Here is a 21,786-nt window from a genome sequence, read left to right on the forward strand (position 1 = left end):
TTTTTTTTAAGAATATAGCTCTTTGATGAGAATTGGAGGTAATTCTGAAAAGAACTTTTGGTTTTCTTCAAAATAGGAACAAAAACAGGGAATGGAAACTGCTCAACAGGAGCAAAATAAAACAAAAAAAATTAGGGGTGGGAAGGGCAGCGATGGTTCTCCAATGCTCGAACCATGAGCTGGACACTTTGCTCCCCAAAGGTGAGGAGTTGATTGCAGTATCTGCATCTGAGGACACCATGGTTAAATGCAGGTTGAATGTTTGGCACCTGCTCCTGTGATTGCCCCCTCCCAGAAGAAGTTGCTCCTCCGGTTGATGTAGAGGCCCCATCTCTGGGAACCTCTTGTGCCAGAGCCCTGACACTTTCCCGGGCAAAATTCTGGGGGTGCTTCCTCTCCACATGCCGGATCATTGTGAAGTTCCCAAAAGAGTACTTTTTCAAAGGGTTTCCTCGTGACAGCTCTTCTTTGCAGATCTTGCACTGCACTTTTGGAGCATTTACCTTTTTTAGTCCAGGTGGGATTATAAAAAATTTCCAAATGAAATGTTCCTTAACTTTTCGTTGAGGAGGCTCTTCATTGATGAATTCATTGGAGTCATCCTCACTGCTGGATTGTCTGGCAGCCATTGAAAAACCAAGAAATATCCTGGAGCAAAAAGGCAGGTCTTTCAGTCACAAAAGTGAAAGAAGAAGTGAAGGAAATGGGTGGGGATTTCATTCTTTGTAAAAAAAACTGTTAGCAACCAATGAAAAGTGTTATTTTAAGGTCACATGACCCGACGCGCTTACGCTGCGTGCTCCGGAGCGCTCCCGGGTGCGTTTACGCGGCGCAAAGGTAGGCGCTTCCGGGGCGCAAACGTGGCGCGAACGTAGGCGCTTCCGGGTGCGTTTACGTGGCGCGAACGTAGGCGCTTCCGAGGGGACTAACGTTGCGCGCCGAAGTGACGAGTGATGTAACTGACCATGTCATGAGTGATGTAATATGTGATGTCATCAGCAGTGCATTACACGCGCAAGTTATAGTGAGTCCAACTAACTATAACGTGGGAATTTCAATGGTTTTATGTCAGTAAAATTTCCAGCTAACTATAACTGGTGTGAAACCTATGGTTTTTTCAGTGAATTTCTTAGGTTTTTTAAATGCTAATTCCTAACTAACGCGGGGGAAGCGCCCGGTACGCGCACCGGGGAGCGTACTATGGGAAAAAAAAATCACTTAAAAAAATTGTATGTTTATTAATTGTTTTTTTTGTTGTTTTTTTATTTTATTTAAGTACCTACATGTAGGTACCAATAAGAGACTTAAATTTAATGTACACCATCTCCTCTGTAGATATCTTGCATGTTGTTATCGAAGTTATTGTGGTATATGGACTCCATAACATAATCTGTCAGGAAAGCAGAAACAGATCTTTTAAGCACTCCCTGAGAAGTCCTAGGGGATCATGGGTAGTCTATCCTGATCCCTTATGATGAAAAAGAGGTGTAAAATACACATAGGAGATACTATAGTGGGAGAAAGGTAGTAACTATGAGTAAACTTACTATGTAACAGAAAAAAAGTTGCACAGCATACTATAAGTCTCATTTTATAATATAATTATTTTGGTAATACTTCATGAATTACATATAAAAATGAATATTGTCTCAAACAATTTAAAATTATTAAATATAAATGTATTCCTCTGATTCTTTTTCATAATTTAATAAAACTTGTAACATAATATTGTCCGGTATTTCCTCATAATTATAAGTACGTGATTCCATTTGTTCCACACATTCTATAAACTGTTGGTCCAAAGAGTCATCCATGAAATCAACTTTATCTTTTTGCTCTTCTGGATTTTCCACCTTTACTTCAATAGAAGTAACATTTGCTTGTTTTTCTCCTTCCATTTTCTTTCTGAAAATTGCATAAAAATTAACTATATTAGTAGAGTTAGGGTACTGTTGGGTTTAAGTTTAGACAGGTACTTTTGAGTTTTTAACAGTGAAGTAATTTTTGGGCAGTGTATGGTTTCAGGCAGGAAGTAGAACTATTAAAAAGTGCATGTGAGAAGCCTAACTCAATCCATAACTATTACAGAGAAGTCTATCTCAATCTATAACTATTACAGAGGGATAGTATATAACTAACAGAATATTTTTTCTCAAATTAACTTAAAGTTCACAACGTACTTCACTTTCCAAAATAACAACTTACCTTTGAAAAATCAGTTGAAGTTGTCAGTGTTATTTCTTTTCAAATGTACTTCAGGAAGCAGTAGTCAAAATGGCTGTGTTTCCCTCTCTTCTTTTATATATATTCATGTACATAACCAATCAAATGTCAGGAAATAATCGTAGAAAATGAAAGAAACTTTTTAATTGGTTGTAAATTCTAACATTTCATATGTGTTTTTGTCATGTAATATACCTCAGGATATTTAGACAGGCCTGTAGCCTAAATGTCTCAATGGAATTCCACCAAATTTGGGCAAATGGTAGGGACTGCTATGTAGTAGGGCCTATTCTATATTTGATGAAAGTGTCTCCAGTGGTTTTTCTGAAAATTACTTTCCCACCTTTTTTTATGGAGCGCTTACCGGTGCGCGCTCCGGTACGCGCACCGACAGCGTAACGGGAGTCCTCCATTTTGTGTTTCGGTACAATCGAGACACAAGATGGAGGGCAAACAATGTTCGGTATGGCTAGAAGGGGGCACGGTAGAGACTTCTTGACCCTCTAGGTTTTCTGAGGGTGGTTTAGAAGGCGCATAAAGGTAAAAAAAAATCTTTAATTTTCCGCGGGGGAAGCGCCAGCTGATGCATCACTTTAAACATGGGTAATAAGTGACGCACTGGTGGCGCAAGGCCTTCATAAATAAGGCCCTGAGTTTATTTGCTTTTGGATTTTTGATAATGCTTGATATCAACATTTGCAAGATAGAGGATTTGTATTTTGGGAAACAGTGATCTTTCAAAAGTGAAATTCTGTGCTTGTACATAGGTTCTGAGCAGTGTTTCTAAAATGTTATTCAAAAAACGATTTTGGGTGCAAATCAATGGTATTTTCATTTGGCCCTTATTTATGATTGCCTTGTGCAGCCGGTGCATCACTTTATACATGTGAAATAAGTGACGCTTTTCTGGTGCAAGGTCTTCATAAATAAGGCTCTGAGTTTCTTTACTCTTGGTTTGTGCTCTGCTATTTGATAATGCTTGATATCAACATTTGCAAGATAGAGGATTTGTTTTTTGGGAAACAGTGATGTTTCAAAAGTGAAATTCTGTGCTTATATATAGGTTCTGGGCAGTGTTTTTAAAATGTTAATCAAAAAACGATTTTGGGTGCAAATCAATGGTATTTTCATTTGGCCCTTATTTATGATTGCCTTGTGCAGCCGGTGCATCACTTTATACATGTGAAATAAGTGACGCTTTTCTGGTGCAAGGTCTTCATAAATAAGGCTCTGAGTTTCTTTGCTCTTGGTTTGTGCTCTGCTATTTGATAATGCTTGATATCAACATTTGCAAGATAGAGGATTTGTTTTTTGGGAAACAGTGATGTTTCAAAAGTGAAATTCTGTGCTTATATATAGGTTCTGGGCAGTGTTTTTAAAATGTTAATCAAAAAACGATTTTTAGTGCAAATCAATGGAATTTATATTTGGGTCTAATTTATGATTGTCTTGTGGCGTAGGTATGTCACTTTTAACATGGGAAGAAAGTGACGCACTGGTGGCGCAAGGCCTTCATAAATAAGGCCCTGAGTTTATTTGCTTTTAGTTTGTTTTTGGCTTTTTGATAATGCTTGATATCAACATTTGTAAGGTAGAGGATTTGTATTTTGGGAAACAGTGACGTTTCAAAAGTGATATTGAGTGCTTATACATAGGTTCTGGGCAGTGTTTTTTAAATGTTATTCAAAAAACGATTTTGGGTGCAAATGAATGGTATTTTCATTTGGCCCTTATTTATGATTGCCTTGTGCAACCGGTGCATCACTTTATATATGGGAAATAAGTGACGCTCTTGTGGTGCAAGGCCTTTATAAATAAGGCCCTGAGTTTGTTGGCTGTTGATTTGTTATTTGCTTTTTGATAATATTTTTTATGAACATATGCAAGATAGTGGATTAGTATATTGGGACACAGTGATGTTTCAAAGCTGATATTGAGTGGTTGTACATAGGTTCTGCGCAGTGTTTCTTAAATGTTAATCAAAAAACGATTTTGGGTGAAAATGAATGGTATTTATATTTGGGTCTAATTTATGATTACCTTGTGCAACCGGTGCATCACTTTATACATGGGAAATAAATGACGCTCTTGTGGCGCAAGGCCTTCATAAATAAATAAATTCATTGGTATTTTCATTTGGCCCTTATTTATGATTGCCTTGTGCAGCCGATGCATCACTTTAAACATGGGTAATAAGTGACGCACTGGTGGCACAAGAACTTCATAAATAAGGCCCTGAGTTTGTTTGCTTTTGGTTTGTGTTCCGCTTTTTGATAATGCTTGATATCAACATTTGCAAGGTAGAGGATTTGTATTTTGGGAAACAGCGACGTTCCACAAGTGATATTGAGTGCTTATACATAGGTTCTGGGCAGTGTTTTTTAAATGTTATTCAAAAAACGATTTTGGGTGCAAATGAATGGTATTTTCATTTGGCCCTTATTTATGATTGCCTTGTGCAACCGGTGTATCACTTTATACACGGGAAATAAATGACGCTCTTTTTTTTTTTTTTTTTAATTTTTGAAAACCTTTATTGGTGCATCCACAAAAGTACAAATACGGGCCCACAACCCTCAGGCCGGCCACGAATACTGTTTAGGCACAATTGCATGCATACGGTGACGCGATAGCACATCGGTATCAATAATTGGGCATGCGGCAGTTACACTGGAGATCACGTGCTATCCCGCCTCAGGAGCAGTGAAGGTTAATTTTAAAGGTTTTCCATAGCAACTATTAAAGTCCAAACTGTTCCATTTTAGCTGAAAATAAAAAATACAAATAAAAGGCAAGGTCCATGTAGGTGTAATACAGCAGTAGCGACCGAATCACACACCGCCCGGCAACCCAAACGTCAACACGGACCCGAGGTGGGAAAGAAGAAGAACAAATAAATAAGAAAAACAAGGCACCATAGTAACAGAAAGGAACGAAGGACCCCTCCCCCACCCCCCACCCTACACGCATGCAAAGGCTACGGCCTACCCCCCCCAGCAGTGTGTCTGTCGCCCAATAAACCCGAAATATAGTAGTATAGAGTAAGAGAAAGATAAAGAAAAATGTCGCATCACATAAGATACAGGGAGCAAGAAAAGAGTAATCTAATCAAAACTCCCAGGAAACCCCTAACCCCGGAGGAGGGCCACAATCACGAATCCCGGGCTCCACTCCCCGCATAAGCCCTCAGCGCATCCACAAGGTAAAGAAATTACAAACATTGCATCCGCAAGTGAAGAAAATATCTCAGATGGAGCCCCTAAGTATACCAAAACAGCGTTCCAGTCCGGGTCTCCGCCAGCCATCCAGGTACTAGCCTCGCGACCATCAATAGTACCATTGACCCCCCGCCCGCAAAAACATTCACCCCGTAAAGGGAGCAAAAAGATTCAAACACAGCATTTGCTACCTAGAGTGGAAGGAAGCATAGCAAATAATAGCGGTTGCAGTCGAAAATGGGGGAAAGCAGCACATACAGCACAACCAATATAGCAACAAACGTTCCAGTCCGGGTCACAGCCAGCCGATCAGTCAAAGTCAACGAAGGAAACAGCATCAGCCCTGGCCTGAGCGCCGAAATCTCTCCAAATATGGCCACCACCGCGAACGCACTGCAGGCAGGACAAAGGAGCAAGATGGCCGCTCACGACAGGAAAGGAGCGGAGGAAGAGGAAACGAGTGTCCCCCGCCATCGGCCAGTTCAGTGTAGAATGTGCCGAGCACCCCCTTTATCGCAGGATGACAAACACTCCAACAATGAGAAAAGGGCCATGATAACACACGTGTAGGCAAAGTCTCAGTGTTCGGAGTTGAAGGGGAATCTGCAACTGTAGCCTCATCCAGCAGGGAACACGCAACACTGTAGCCAGGAACGTTCCGTTCCTCCGCACACTCACGTTGCAACAGTGTATCCGCCTCAGGAGTAATGAGAGTCAATAGGGGATCAGCCCGCCACGTCCGCTCCGTGGTAGACTCAGCTCCCTCAATCCTCCGTCCCAGCTCTCGAGCGTTTCGCCGCCATGCCACCCGTAGGTCTGCCAGGGCTACCAGGATGTCTCCGCAAGTCAGATTCCTCCGCAACACTGGCCGGACCACTCCGCACAGCGGTGCCCTAGGAGCAGCCTCCAGTTCAAGGATAGGCAGGGCAGTGAGAACTGGGGATAGAGGAGCAGTCACTTCTGCAGTATGACATATAGGCGCCATCATCACCCCTTTAGTTAGCCCACGATGAAGGGAGGGAGGCAACTCCATTGTAGAGGGAAACTGCAGTGAGAGCCATGACGGAAACGCCGCCCACAGTCCGGGGGCTGCACAAGGTGGGAGCCCCTTCGCTTACCGTTGTTACGGGTGGTCCACGGCAGAGAGGGCGCTCCAAGATGGAGTCTGCTCAGGGTTCAGGTCACAGAACAAAGAAAGCGTAGCATGTACGGCTCCAGCCTCGCAGGTTCGCACTCCGCCGTCAAGGGGAGTCTCGACACGATGAGGAAGGTCAATTCCACCCACCTCCGCGATCGGCCTTTCTCCCGCAAGCATCAGCACTGTCCCAGCTCGTCCTGTCGGGTACACCCAGCCGCGTCCGGCGGCGGCTCTCGGGGCAGACTGCAGAGGCAGCGTCGGAGGTCGGCAAACGCACCGGAGTCTCGACCAAAACAGCCGGCGGAGACCTCAAAAGAACGCGATAATCACCAGCGCGTTCATGGCTCCGATTCAGATCGGTATAGTCGAGGACAAATATCAGGATTTTCGATGTAGAAAGAGACGGCTTGCGGAGCCGGGATTTCACCCGTCCGTTCCGTCCACCATCTTGGCTCCTCCCCCATAAATGACGCTCTTGTGGCGCAAGGCCTTCATAAATAAGGCTCTGAGTTTGTTGGCTGTTGATTTGTTATTTTCGTTTTGATAATACTTATTATGAACATATGCAAGATAGTGGATTTGTATTTTGGGACACAGTGATGTTTCAAAGCTGATATTGAGTGGTTGTACATAGGTTCTGCGCAGTGTTTCTTAAATGTTATTCAAAACACGATTTTGGGTGCAATTCATTGGTATTTTCAATTGGCCCTTTTTTATGATTGCCTTGTGCAGCTGATGCATCACTTTAAACATGGGTAATAAGTGACGCACTGGTGGCGCAAGGCCTTCATAAATAAGGCCCTGAGTTTATTTGCTTTTGGTTTGTTTTTGGCTTTTTGATAATGCTTGATATCAACATTTGCAAGATAGAGGATTTGTATTTTTGAAAACAGTGATCTTTCAAAAGTGAAATTCTGTGCTTGTACATAGGTTCTGAGCAGTGTTTCTAAAATGTTATTCAAAAAACGATTTTGGGTGCAAATCAATGGTATTTTCATTTGGCCCTTATTTATGATTGTCTTGTGCAGTCGGTGCATCACTTTATACATGTGAAATAAGTGACGCTTTTCTGGTGCAAGGTCTTCATAAATAAGACTCTGAGTTTCTTTGCTCTTGGTTTGTGCTCCGCTATTTGATAATGCTTGATATCAACATTTGCAAGATAGAGGATTTGTATTTTGGGAAACAGTGATGTTTCAAAAGTGAAATTCTGTGCTTATATATAGGTTCTGGGCAGTGTTTTTAAAATGTTAATCAAAAAACGATTTTTAGTGCAAATCAATGGAATTTATATTTGGGTCTAATTTATGATTGTCTTGTGGCGTAGGTATGTTACTTTTAACATGGGAAGAAAGTGAAGCACTGGTGGTGCAAGGCCTTCATAAATTAGGCCCTGAGTTTATTTGCTTTTAGTTTGTTTTTGGCTTTTTGATAATGCTTGATATCAACATTTGTAAGATAGAGGATTTGTATTTTGGGAAACAGTGACGTTTCAAAAGTGATATTGAGTGCTTATACATAGGTTCTGGGCAGTGTTTTTTAAATGTTATTCAAAAATGGATTTTGGGTGCAAATGAATGGTATTTTTATTTGGCCCTTATATATGATTGCCTTGTGCAACCGGTGCATCACTTTATACATGGGAAATAAGTGACACTCTTGTGGCGCAAGGCCTTCATAAATAAGGCCCTGAGTTTGTTGGCTGTTGATTTGTTATTTGCTTTTTGATAATACTTATTATGAGCATATGCAAGATAGTGGATTTGTATTTTGGGACACAGTGATGTTTCAAAACTGATATTGAGTGGTTGTACATAGGTTCTGCTCAGTGTTTCTTAAATGTTATTCAAAAAACGATTTTGGGTGCAATTCATTGGAATTTTCATTTGGCCCTTATTTATGATTGCCTTATGCAACTGGTGCATCATTTTATACATGGGAAATAAGTGACGCTCTTGTGGCGCAAGGCCTTCATAAATAAGGCCCAGAGTTTGTTGGCTGTTGATTTGTGTTCCGCTTTTTGATAATGCTTGATATCAACATTTACAAGGTAGAGGATTTGCATTTTGGGAAATAGTGACGTTTCAAAAGTGATATTGAGTGATTGTACATAGGTTCTGCGCAGTGTTTCTTAAATGTTATTCAAAAAACGATTTTTGGGTGCAATTGATTGGTATTTTCATTTGGCCCTTATTTATGATTGCCTTGTGCAGCTGATGCATCACTTTAAACATGGGTAATAAGTGACGCACTGGTGGCGCAAGGCCTTCATAAATAAGGCCCTGAGTTTATTTGCTTTTGGTTTGTTTTTGGCTTTTTGATAATGCTTGATTTCAATATTTGCAAGATAGAGGATTTGTATTTTGGGAAACAGTGATGTTTCAAAAGTGAAATTCTGTGCGTGTACATAGGTTCAAAGCAGTGTTTCTGAAATGTTATTCAAAAAACGATTTTTGGGGCAAATGAATGGTATTTTCATTTGGCCCTTATTTATGATTGCCTTGTGCAGCCGGTGCATCACTTTATACATGTGAAATAAGTGACGCTTTTCTGGTGCAAGGTCTTCATAAATAAGGCTCTGAGTTTCTTTGCTCTTGGTTTGTGCTCTGCTATTTGATAATGCTTGATATCAACATTTGCAAGGTAGAGGATTTGTATTTTGGGAAACAGTGATGTTTCAAAAGTGAAATTCTGTGCTTGTACATAGGTTCTGGGCAGTGTTTTTAAAATGTTAATAAAAAAACGATTTTTAGTGCAAATCAATGGAATTTATATTTGGGTCTAATTTATGATTGCCTTGTGCAGCCGGTGCATCACTTTAAACATGGAAAGAAAGTGACGCACTGGTGGCGCAAGGCCTTCATAAATAAGGCCCTGAGATTATTTGCTCTTGGTTTGTTCTCTGCTATTTGATAATGCTTGATATTAACATTTGCAAGGTAAAGGATTTGTATTTTAGGAAACAGTGAGGTTTCAAAAGTGATATTGACTGCTTATAGATAGGTTTTGCCCTGTGTTTTTTAAATGTTATTCAAAAAACGATTTTTGGTGCCAATCAATGGTATTTTTATTTGGGTCTTATTTATGATTGTCTTGTGGCGCCGGTATGTCACTTTTAATATGGGTTGCACTGGTGGTGCAAGGCCTTCATAAATAAGGCCCTGAGTTGCTGTTGTATAAACTTAAATATGTTGCAATTTATTGTTTATATTGTTTGCTTTTTGACATTACTTTGTTGTTTGCTAATAGTGGTCTTTCATGTGTTTTTTTTTCAGAACAACAGATTCAAATCAACTTCTGAAAAGCAAGCAAAAATGCCTTCAAGGCAAAGAATTATCAAAAATACCATACGTAAAAGGAGAACATCAACAACAGAATTTATGGAATCCTCTACAACAACTACTTCAGAAAACACCAGAAAAGCTTCTGGTAAGCCAATTAAGTCTTTTCTTCGCAACATATGTCGTACAAAAAGAAATGATATTGCTAATGTGAATATTCAGAAAGAGACAGCAAATCTAAAAAGGAAGGAGAGGCCCACAAAAAATGTCTCGATTGGAGCAGGAGAGAAGAGAATGGATAGCAATAGAAGGGTAAATCAATTTAGGGACATTCGTAGGCGAATGTTTCGCAATAGGGTAGTTTTAAATTTGCTAATAAATGATAAGAAAGGTAAACTGAGAACTGCTTTTTACAAGAAAAAGAAAAGTGTAGAGAAGATTGTTGATCAGGCTTTTGAAGTTAAGAAAAAATATTTATTTTAGTAATCAATAGAATTAGGATACTTAATAAGGCAATTGATGTTTTCAAATCGAACAGTAGATGGAAACGAATTATTAATCGGAGTAATTTTTGTGAAGTATTTTCTGGTGAATGGATGCATAGTTCAAGTTCTGAGCCATTTTTCAATGAGGAGAGTTACTTTCAGGAAAATGATTTGGTGCATGCAGTTGACACCAGTGGTCGAGCATATGAGGTGAAAGATGGTTGTGTGATGGAAAAAGAGAAACTTGTGTCTAGAGATGCAGAAGAGGTGTTAGCTGATGAAGTTTTAGGGAGACGTACTAAGGGTCCAGTGTACACATGGAAGTGCAGTAGTATTTGTAGTGTGCGACAGGATTCAATCGATTTGCTTCGAAATTTCTTACGTACATATAGTAAGAAAAGTCTCAAACAAAAAATGAAGATCTTGCAAGAGTTAGATCCTTGCAGAGTGAGAGAAAGCACAGGTTTGCATGGGCATTCACTAGCTTGTCTTTCTAGAAAAGTATGAGTGTTTTTCATCATTTTAGGATGTTAGCAGTGCATCATAATAAGGTGAGGAAGTTAGTGAGAAAGTTGTATTATGCAAAAAGTCCAGCACTTAAGCTTAAACAGTTAAACAGTGCTCTTTTGCATGGATCTGAAGTGGATATGAAGACTATTTGTGAAGAAATTGAGTTTTGTTATTTTGGGAACAAAGAGGACAGTGTAGAAATGGATATAGTAATGGATGGTAATGTGGAAGATAATGGACAGATTTCAAGTACAGAAAAGTTTGACGAGGAAATTACCAAGTTTAAGGTGAAATCAAGTGAAAGGCCTAATTTAACTTGTGTGTGTTGTCGACGGACTCATTATAAGATTCAGGCTAGGTTAGTTGATTTATATGCAAAAAGTGAATTGGAAAATAATAGTGAATGGAAGGATTTTGTAAGTTATTTGTTGGTGGAGAATTCTTTTGAGTTGAGTTTTGATCAGCGTATTTGTAATTATTGTTTAAAAAAATTAAATGAAAATAGAATGCCTGCTAGAGCAGTTCATAATAATCTTCAGTTGATAGATATTCCTTCTGAATTGATGGATTTAAATACTTATGAATCTATTTTGATTCAATGTGCCCATCCTTTTCAGGCTATTGTTCGCATGGAGCCTAAGACAGGGAAATTGCCTGCATCAGATTTACAGAGAGGATTAAAGGGAAGAGTTGTTTATTTGCCTCTAGATGTAAAGAAAAATATTGATACAATTGGTGTAGAAAGAGTAGAAGAGGATCCTCTAGTTATTCTAGTTAATGGGGTTCCGACAAAGAGTAAGAAAATCTGGCAAGATTTAGTGGATGTTAGGAAAGTCAAAAAGGCAACGTTGTATTTGGTCTAAAACAATGAGTACTACAAAGATGTAAGTGTTGGAGCAGAGGAAACAGCTACAGAAGAAGACAGTGATTGTTCAGTTGGTCAAATTGAAAAAGTTGATGTGTCTAGAAGTGAAGAAATATATGAACATTATACTGTTCATCCTTTGCATTCCAAAGAAGTAATGGGAAATGCAATTGACTTATTTCAAATGAAAGCAGCAAAAGGAAGTCCTATTAGTGTATGGGAAGAAAGTTTGGAAGCTCGTTGTTTTCCACAATTATTTCCAACAGGTCGTGGTGGACGATATGATGATCGACCAGTTCAAATTCCTGCAGCTGAATACCGGACTCTAAGATTATATGCTGAAGATCCAAGGTTTCGTCAATGCATTCCATATTTGTTTCATCTACTGTTTGAAAGTGATTTGTCTGGACTTTTTTATGCAGTTAATCATATACTGATAAGTGGAGCTCATCTGCAAAATGTTTCCGCAAGGGACTTTATGGAGAAAGTTAATCTGCAAGATAGTATTTTGGAATCTCAGCTAATCAATCTCATGGCATGTCAACGTGGAACCAATGAGTATTGGTTCCGTCGTCATGGAGAATTGAAATGTATGCTAAGAAACTTAGGAACTCCTACATGGTTCCTCACTCTTAGCTGTGCTGAGTATGCATGGGACGACTTACTTGAATTTATACGAGAGGCAAATGGAAACATACCAAATATAGAATTGAAAACACCTGGAGAACTGTGTTCTTTGGATCCAGTAAATGTTTGAAGATATTTTAATCATAGATTTGAAGCTATGATGTCTTTTATTACCAACAAAAAAATCCTCCCCTTGGAGAGGTTTTGGATTTCTTTTGGAGTAAGGAATATCAAGCGAGAGGTGCTCCTCATATACATATGTTGTTATGGATTAAAGATGCACCCAAATTTGGATCAGATTTGGATGAAACAGTGATGAGTTTCATTGAAGAGTATTCAACATGTGCTGTTCCAAAATCTACTGAAGAAAACAGTTTAAGGCAACAAGTTTTATCTCATTGTTGTGGAAAGTACTGTCGTCGAAAATTTAAAAACAAGGAAAAGTACTACACGAAATGTCGTTTTGCATTTCCACGACCAGTGATTTCTAAGGGAAGAGTAAATAATTTGATGTCATCTCTACGACATACTGTGACGAGGAAATCTCCCAAAAATACATACAATTTGAAAAGAAATGAAGAATCTAAGTACATCAACAATTACAACTCAGTGATTTTGTCCATGTGGAATGCTAACATGGATATTCAGTTTGTTGCTGACAATTCTATTGCTGTGGCTCGATATGTGATATCTTACATCACCAAAAAAGAAAAGACAGAACTGAAGGAAATGTGGGAGGACATTTCACATGAAAAGAGTCTAAGCAAAAAATTATATAGTTTCAGTTTGAAGATGTTGTCGCATCGAGAAATTGGAGCATATGAATGTTCTGATCGGTTATCATCAGCAAATCTCTATGCCAAATCAAGAACAATCATTTGGGTGAGTCTAGGTCTTGCTGCAACACGAAACCGAGTTTTGAAATCTGTACAAGAAATTGATTATTTGGCGGAGAAAGAACCAAACAGTACAGATATTTTGAAGACAAATATGTTGGATACATACTATCCAAATAGAAGTACTCACCTTGAGAACACTTGTTTGTATGAAGTTCTGCAAAACTACAGTTATAGAGGAACATCATAGAAGATATCAATAATGGAAAATATGCAGTCCTTGGCTATGAAGGATGTCTAGTGAAGCAGAAAAAGGCCATTTGATTAATCATCGAAAATTGAGTTGTGAAGCTCCAGACAAAAGAGAATTTTACTATTTAGCTCTTTTGCACCTCTTTAAGCCATAGCGTACAGAAGAGGAACTACTTGGAGATTTTCTCTGTTATGAAGACTCCTTTAATGCAACTAAGGATACCATAGAATGTCCTATTTTTCTAAATTATCTGCAAATGTTGAATGAAGAAATAGAGCAAGAAACCACAATTGCTGAAGAGATAGCTAGAGACAGTTCTCAAGATAGTCAGAGTTCTACTTCATTGAGTCAGGATCCACTAGGAGGACCTATTATCCAAAATGAAGCTGCCACTGCCATGGATGAGGTGGAAAGAGCTATGGAACAAGCTCAAGAGGATGGAGTTAACTTAGAAGATTTGGTAAAGCAACTAAACGTTGAGCAGAAAAAGATATATGATGAAGTCACAGAGCAGATTGAACATGGATTCAGACATGAGAAAAAAGAGTGCTCATGTACATCATTTGACCCTGTCCGACTGTACGTAAGTGGAGAAGCGGGGACAGGAAAAAGTTTTCTACTTAAAGCCATTGCAAGTTATCTGCAGAAAAGGACTGATTCACCACTGTCTTGTGTTGTAACTGCTCCAACTAGTCTGGCAGCACATAATATTAAAGGGATTACTCTACATCATTTACTGATGCTGCCAGTTGAGCATGATAATAAATTGCATTACAACAAGTTATCTGGAGATGCGTGTTCTGAAGTTTCAAGAGTCTTGAAGAAAATGAAACTTCTTATTATTGCTGAAGTAAGCATGGTCTCAAATCTAATGCTTGCTTTTGTGCATTTGAGAATGCAAGAAATTCTTAGAACAGAGTATGATGTGTTATTTGGAGGAAAACACATTATTGTTTTTGGAGATCTATTGCAGTTGACTCCAGTAAAAGGACAACCAGTGTTTAAAATGCTCACACATGAAGATACCAGGAAGTCCCTTGGAAGCATTGGAAACGTTAATATATGGTTAAATTTTAAATATGCTGAACTGCTTCAAAATATGCGACAGGCGAAGGATGAAGATTATAAAAATATTTTACAAGATGTAAGAATTGGAAAAGTAAGCGAGCTTGGGAAAAAAGCTTTACATGGTCGATTAATTTCAAATTTGTATCCAAATGAAAACATTCTTCCAGAGAATATTTTTAAAAAAATGACTGGGAAGAAATCTGGGATATGTTTGATGCCAACTCTGCAAGAATGTTCCATCTTCAACAACAAAATGTTAGAGTTAGAAAATGAAGAGATTGTGAAACTGGAAGCAATAGATAAAATAGAGCATATGGGTGCAACAATTGTTTTGTCTGAAAATTTGAAAACTAAATTGGATTCATTAGAGAAAAGTATTTCTAAAACAGCTGGTTTTGAAAAGACTCTGAATGTGTGTTTAAATTGTCGTATCATTTTGAGAAGGAATTTAAATGTTGAAAGAGGTCTGGTAAATGGAGCAATGGGTTAGGTTGTTGATTTTGTGAATTATAGAAATAGAGATGGAATTGAATTTTAAAAAATAAAATTTGATGGCATTGAGCAAGTACAACAAATCAGTCGTTGTTCTGCTAGATTTTTGCTTGTAAAAGACTTATATGTTCGCCGAAAAGTTTCCTGTTTGTTTGGCATATGCAGTAACAATTCATAAATCTCAAGGTTTAAGTGTAGATAATGCTTTAGTGAACATTGGAAGATCTGTGTTTAAAGAGGGTATGGCATATGTGGCAGAACTTTATCAGGATTGTACTTGATTGAGTGTGATGAGACAAAAATTTGTTCAGATCTAGATTGTGTTAAAGAATACAATAGATTAAGAAGAGAATATGCTCCACATTTGCCTCAATATCCTCTGTTTGAAAAACGTATGGTAGGCTAAAAAAGAAGAAATGAGAGTAATTGCAGTGAGGTAGTGGCAAAAAGACAAAAAGTAGAGAAAACTGTAATTGAAAACAGGAAGAAAAAGAATTGTGAAGAAAATGTTGTTGGATTTCAGTTTGAAAATAGTTCTGGTGTCAACTGCTATGCTAATGTAGTGGTTAATGTTGTTTTTTTTCTTAAAACTTTACAAGAACAGATTGTTGAAAATCGGGATCAAAGATTGTGTGGTTTATTGAATTCTGTGTTTGAGAAATGTAGCAGTGATACAGCAAAAATAGAAAGTGTAACAGAAATTTGAAATATTTTAGATATGTGTTCTGGTCAGGAAAATGTTTCACAGAACATTCAGCAGGATTGTCAGGAATTTTTAATGTATATGTTTGGTGTTTTGGAAGATGAAGGTGTAGATGTAGATAATCTTTTCAGCCTTTCTTATCAATGGCAGCATGACTGCCACAATTGTAGTTCATCAAGTACTACAGAATAGACACTGAAAGATGTATATATTTGACTTTACCTGACTGTAAATCAGTGTCATTTAAAAATCTAGTTAAAGCAGCAGATCATAATATGGTGTGTACCCAATGTAACTGTACAATGCTGTCCACATTATTTATACAAATTTATGGGCAGTATATCATTTTAGTTTTCCAACGATGTAGACCTGATGGAACTAAATTGACAACTTCTAACAAACATTTTGTGGCTTCTCAGTTATCAATTTCAGGAAAAACCTTTACAACTGAAGCTATTATTTATCATGATGGTTCTTCGACAACCTCAGGACATTATACATGCTACTTAAAATGTGAAAAAGGATGGAGTTACTGCAATGATTCTCATTTAACTTATAAACAACGTTTGCCTTATGACTCTACAAATTCTTATCTAGTGTTTTTAAAACCAAAGTTTTAGTAAAGGGAATTGGCCTCTGAAGACGGGAATAGATACTAAAAGTTAGTTAGTTAGTTAGTTAATCTAATGTTTTAAATTATTTATCTCATGTAGATACTTTAAGTGGATCTGAAAGTAAAAAATACTGATATATCTGACACAAATTGGCCGTGAGGAAAGTGTAAGGTATGATGGGCCCGATTCACAGAACTAACTTAAGACAAAATCCTAAACTTACTACTTTTGGTATTCACAGAAGTTAGGATTTTGTCTTAAGACAGACTTAAGACAGACTTAAGTTAGGTTTCTGTCTTAAGTCTGTCTTAAGTCTGTCTTAAGACAAAGTCCTAACTTCTGTGAATACCAAAAGTAGTAAGTTTAGGATTTTGTCTTAAGTTAGTTCTGTGAATCAGCCCCGATGTTCTTAGATCTTTTTTCATAGGAAGTCGATGAAATGGAAGTTATAGAGTACAGCAGACTTTTTTTCCACCAAAAGGACCTTCACTATCTTCTATTTGGCCTCACGGAAAAGTAAGTGAATCAAAGATTAGTGTACATATATGAGATGTATGTTTGAATGGGTTTTTTTAAACACAATCTTTTAGATTGTGTTTTTTTTCCCGCTGTTATATGATGAAGACTTTGAACTCACTAATTTAAGTGAAATTCAATATATTCTGAGAACAGCAAAAATAAATATTGTAACATATTGTAGAAGTTATTGTGTAGTTTGCATTGTGTAATTTATATTGTGTTCACATTGTCTCACACTCATTTTCCTTTTTCACCCTTCTTTACCTCTCTTTACTAATTTACACTCTCTTTTTTCATCGCTGTTCCTTTACTGCACTTCATTCACAACTTCTCAATCTAATTTGAACTGTCTGCATTTCCTCTCTTCCTTCCACCACTTTTTATCTTTTTCACATTCTCTCAGTACCACTGCTTTAGTTTTCTTACCCTCTCTTTCTTTTTCTCCTTTTTTTTTTCTTTCGCACTCATTGTACTGTAGTTCACTTAGTTCTTCCCTTTGTTTTTCTGTGTACTTACTCTCTCACTCCTGTTTCATCCATCGTTCTATATTAACCTCATTCCTTTCATCCCTTCACTCTGTGACTCCCCTTCACTCACTCTCAGTCATCTTCTATTCCTCTTTTTTATTAATAGTTCCTCATTCAGACTCCTCTCCTTTTCACTCATTTTCCTTTTACTTTCTTATCTTTCCTGATTTTGTTTTGGTATCTTACATTCTTTTAGTATCTTACTTACCTTTAGTAAATTGTTCTCTTTCTATTTCTTTTTCCTTCTTTTTTTCTCTTTCTACATTACTTTATTTCTGCTTTTGTATCCTTCACTATTGCTTCATTTCTTAGTAAACTTTTTTAGATTTTTAAACCTCTTGAACTGTTTCTTCTATTTTAATATATATTTTTTACTAATTATAACATGTTTTTTCTTTCGTCTTTCACAGATACAAGTTTTCATTAATTATATGGTAAGTGTGTTTACAACATGTAGTTTTTAATTCTCACCATGTATTCTGTCTGGATTATTGGACATAGCATCATCCACTGGGCTCAAAGGTATGCAGCTAGCAGAAATTTTCACAACCTTGATTTACCAAATGTGGAAATCAAGTGGATTGGCCAGAGAGGATTGAGATGTCACCAATTGATACCATTGGTGAAAACCTTTTTGCATCTGCCAAACACTGACCTCTTAATAGTGCACTGTGGTGGAAATGACTTGCGCACTTTGACTGGGGTAGGTCTGGAAATGCTTTTAAAGGACACCTTTGGTCAATTGATGACACTTTTTCCACAAACTGCCTTGGTATATTCCAATATATGTCAACGACAGAAATGGAACTTGTGAGAAGTTGGCCTGATATATGATGTTTCCAATTCTGGAACCACCTTGTATCAGTCCAAACAATCCCTTATGGTGTCTGGTTGTAAGTCAACCTTATAGACAAGCTATCCTAGGGGTAGCATGGACTAAGCAGCCTGAAAGGCTAAACTCAAGAGCTGTTTTACCAATCACAATCCTGTAATATCAAATGAAAGGACACCACACAAGTATATATTATAAAAATATATGTGTTTATTACTAAAATAATCCCCAGTACTCTTTATGAGCAAAGGGGCACAAGCGTTAAATCAAAGCACAGTATAACATATGAAAGTTGCACAATTATGGATGAGGGCGGGTGGTCACTCAAACCATATATTAAGAAAGTGGTATAAGAGATACCAATCGAACAGTGGTTAGGCCTAGGGCCTAGGGAATCACTGGGAGCAGTCGGGACAAGCAATGCTGAAGTCAGGAAAAGCCCGCGGGATTCGGGTGCAGCGCTTAAAGCACACGCATGCACCAATGCAAAGTCAATGGTGCGTAAAAGTTACACAGTTAGAGTTTAAGGATACTTCCGCTTAACCTAGAAAGATAAAACTTTAGACACAGACCCTAGAGGTGTGTACCAGTGTGGGAACACTGGCGTTGCTGAGTTACCTCACCCACAGGAAGCGGGTGCATAGGGTCGAAGTGGCGTCGGGTTTCATCACGCAGGTTGTTGGTGCTTGAAGCTGAAGATGCTGCAGGCGATGTGAAGGAGAAGTGTCCGGTGTGCTCCAAGGGTGGATCAGAGTTGTAAAGTACCTGAAAGCAGAGGGGACAGAGTCTGGGTCACTCAGCAGTGACCAGGGTGGAACCAGGACGGAACCAGGCAATGTCGGGCGCAATCAGGTGGTTGTTGAGGAGCTTCTCTCCGCTGCCACGTGGGCTCTGGGGCATCTGCAACGTCCAGGAGCGAGTCACGAGCTGTCTCACAAAGGCTCTCACCGTCGGCATGGTCGGCTTCAAGATCGGAGCAAACAACACTTGGCAAGAGCAATCCACGCAGGACTGGAAGATTGCTTCTCTCTCGGACCAGGAGGGTCAGAGCGGGTGCTCCTTTTCAGAGGAGCGGGTGCAAGTCTGGAGCAAGCAGAATCACAAGTCGTATTTCAAGTTTCATCGGCACAGGGGCCACAAGTCAGCTGGCAAGTGACCGGGCCAACGCGTTGAGCCAAAAGAAGCAGAAGGGCCCCACGCAGCACTCGTCAAGTGTAGAGGGGTGAGCTTCGGTGCAAAAGTGGCTCAGGGCTTGGGCTTCTCAAACACCGGTGTACAGCTTCGAGGGTCACTCGTGGGCTGCACGGTCAGCATCTCATGGTCTTTTCAAGATGGCATGCCCCACGCTTCCGGTCACCTCCACGGGTCTCAGCTCTGCAGGGACTGTGGATCAGGCTGGCAGAAGGCAGGCAAGCTTGATCTCGTTGATCTCTGTCGCTCGAGTTCTGGCGGGAACTGCAACAAAGCAGACATTGAGGTGCTGAATGGTGCCTGTTTGCACAGGGTGGTCACTCCTTGACCACAAGGGAGATTCTTCAGTCTTCTACGTCGAGTAGGATGTCGAAGGGTCCAGAGTTTTGTTTCAAATGTTTCATCAGGATAATCTGAGTGCGTTGGCACTGCTCTCATTCTTATACCAATCTAGGGGGCTGGATTACCTGCTAGGTCCCCTCCTATGGGTGGTACCCAGGAAGGGGGTGGATACACCCCTTTCCCTTTGATCCAGGCCGTGCTGGGATTGGGGCTGGCATGCCCCAGAACTGGTTTGGCTGGATTATGCAAGGGGAAGCCTTGTGCTCCCCAGGAAGTGTCTGGTTTCTTTCAAACCTCCCTGCTACAATCCACTATCTCCTGTCTGGGGTGGTGTAACACCTCCCTGTGACAGGAAATCCTTTGTCCAGGCCTCCTTGGCTGAGTTTCGGTCAGCTGCAGGAGGCCAGATTTGTGTCTGTGGCAGAAGCATCCATTTTGTGGATCTGAGGCTCTTTTAAAATCAACCGCGTTTTAGCAAAGTAACATGTCGTCTCCCTCTAGAGGGGTGGAATGCTACCCCCGTCGCCAGGACTGGCGAGGGGGTAGTATTCCAAATCGTATGACACCTTACACTACATGTTTTGATAAAGCCAAACCAAAGTTAACATATAACCGCAAGGATTATAATGCACTTAATAGTATATGGTATGGCATTATCCCGGAACAGCTTAGGGAATTGGTCCCGACAGCTGCAGACAGGCTCAGCTCATGCTAGAGCACCATCTCACATAAAACCAAGCACTCTGCCTCCAGGATTGTTAAGGCCTGCCATAGGAGTGGCTTATAGGTTTATATGTGTCCAGATAGGTTTAGATATAGGCATACTATATCTAAGCAAGGGGTGATTACACCACCTTGCCCCAGCTGAGTGATCAGCCAGTTGTGTCAATTTTGGATAGCCAGCCAGGGGTGGCAAAAGATATGCTGCAGCCCCTGGTAGGCCTTGGATGCACCTATGCCCTGGGCACCTATAGTGCTCTGTACAGGGGCTGATAAGATGACCCAAGCCAATTTAGTTATGCACCTAGGGTACATGGAATCCATTTTACAGAGAGAGCAGATAGCCTGGGGCCCTGATTAGCAGGGAACCAGGCCAACTACGTCGAAAACCAGCTAAACACAAGGCAAAAAATCTGGGGTAACCATAGTCAGGTAGCCACCTTCCTACAGAACTGGTCCAACCAATTTTGTCCACAATTTGAGAAAGCACGGAAACATGTGAATAAATCTGTTTCTACTTACATGAGAGACTATGGAATGGGTTCAATATACAACAATAACTTGCGTTACAACATGCAAGATATCTACAGAGGAGATGGTGTGCACTTCTCAGATGAGGGGAATAGAATATTCCTCCTGAACTTAAAACTGTGCATTGGAACCTACTTGTAGGTACCTAAATCAGCCACAGAACCCAAAAGCTCTTTTCAGGGCTAAACTACCTCTGATCACTCAAAATAATTGTCTTACTCTAACTTTTTTCACTATTTTTCACCAAAGTACGCACCCGGGTACATTCCCCGGTGTGCGTACCGGGCGCTCCCCGCGAAAAAAAAAAAAAAATTGTGGCCTATATGGGCCTCCTAAACTCCCCTCAGAAAACCTAGGGGGTCAGGGGCTGTCTACCATGCCCCTTCTACCCATTCCCAACGTTGTTTTTCCTCCATCTTGTGTCTCAATTGTACCGAAACACAAGATGGTGGACTCCCGTAGCGCTCCCGGTGCGCGTACCGGAGCGCGTACCGGAGCGCGCGCCGGTAAGCACTCCCTGAAAAATGTGGGAAGTTAATTTACATAAAAACCACAGGAGACACTTTCACCAAATATAGAATAGGCCCTACTACATAGCAGTCCCTACCATTTTCCCAAATCTGGTGGTATTCCATTGAGCCATTTAGGCTGTAGCCCTGTCTAAATATCCTGAGGTAAATTACATGACAAAAACACATATGAAAGTGTTGGAATTTACAACCAATTAAAATGTTACTTACATTTTGTACTTTTATGTGCTGACATTTGATTGGTTAAGTACATGAATATATATGAAAAATGAGAGGGAAAC

The sequence above is a fragment of the Lissotriton vulgaris genome, chromosome 8, assembly GCF_964263255.1.
Source record: "Lissotriton vulgaris chromosome 8, aLisVul1.2, whole genome shotgun sequence".
NCBI classification, from domain to species: Eukaryota; Metazoa; Chordata; class Amphibia; order Caudata; family Salamandridae; genus Lissotriton; species Lissotriton vulgaris.